The 1,445-nt window shown below is 34.3% G+C and overlaps 1 pseudogene; it reads left to right on the top strand.

Annotated features, from left to right (window-relative positions):
* Positions 1 to 119, top strand: LOC120613154 (uncharacterized; annotated as a pseudogene).
* Positions 120 to 1,445: the final 1,326 nt, after the last annotated feature.

Below are 1,445 nucleotides of genomic sequence, written 5' to 3'. Positions count from 1 at the left end.
GTCTATGGCCATGCCACCTTGAACAAGCCCGATCCCATCTCATCTTGGAAGCTAAGCAGGGTTGGCCCTAGTTAGTACCTGGATGGGAGACCGTCTAGAAAGACCAGGTGCTATAGGTGTAAAAAATAAAAAAAAAATAAGGGATTGTAAGATGGCAAGGTCCTTGCAATCTGTGAGGCCAACCAAGGGTTGCCTTGCCCCCCCCCAAATAAATAAATAAATAAATAAATACATAAATAAATACATAAATAAATAAAAATAAAAGACACACACAGACTAAAAGGAAGGGGATGGAGAAAGATATTGCCTTGATGGACCTAGACGGTATTGCGCTGAATGAAATGGGTCTGATAGAGAAAGACAAATATTACATAATTTAACGTATATGTGGAATCTAAAGAACAAATAAACAACAAACAGAAAAGCAGTAATAAACTCACAGATACAGAGAATATTTTGAGGGCTACTAGATGGGAGGGGAGTTGGGAGGTGGGAATAAAAGGCAAAGGGATTTAGAGGTACAAATGGATAGTTTCAGAATAGACATGAGTATAGCATGGGGAAGATGGTTAATAATGTAATAAATATGTAAGGAGAAGAGGAGTATTAGATGGAGTGGGGTGACCACTTTGTGAGTTTTGTGAGTTATGTGGATCTCTGATTATTAGGTTGTACAACTGAAACTAGTATATTATTGTATACCAACTACGCTTGAAAAAACTCCTCGAACTGTACAATGAGCAACTAATTGTCTATTATATTTCAATAAAGCTGGGAAAAATATAGCAACAACAACAACAAAAAACCTATTGAGCCAGAGCCTAAGTCAAATACCAGTAATTCTCCATGTATGTTGTGTGACCTTACACAGGTCACTTATCCATTTTGAGCTAAAGTTTCTCATCAATAACCTAGTAATCATATATAACTAACTAGATTAAATGGGAGAATACATGTAAGGCATTAAATACATGGTAGCTTCACTATTTCAAATATGACTCAGAGCTTACTGACTCTCAAGGTGGAGAGAAAGTATTAGCAATATTATTGTTAACATCATCATCATCATCATCATTATCATTATTACTATCAGAAAGAGGAAGAATATCAATGCCATAGAATTAAAAAAAAAACCCAGTAGAGTTATAAAAGAAAAATGTTTTCATATGGGGTATTATATAGGGAATATCAAATAGTGTAGTAGAAAATACGTATATTTTTACTGTAAATAGAAGAATTTAAATAGTAATAAACACTATTGGAAAACATAAAAAAATCATAAAATGACCAGCACCCCCCAAATCCTACAATTGATCCCTTTTAGTCACTATACTCTAAAGATAATCACTACTAGCCTGGTTTTTAATAGCAAAGGGTTGGTTTTCTCATGTTTCCAAATGAAATCATACAGCTTGTCTTCTTTCATGTCTGGCTTCTTTTATTCA

This window comes from Pteropus medius, unplaced genomic scaffold, assembly GCF_902729225.1.
Source record: "Pteropus medius unplaced genomic scaffold, Ma_sr-lr_union100, whole genome shotgun sequence".
NCBI classification, from domain to species: Eukaryota; Metazoa; Chordata; class Mammalia; order Chiroptera; family Pteropodidae; genus Pteropus; species Pteropus medius.
This window is presented reverse-complemented; position numbering and strand designations above follow the sequence as displayed.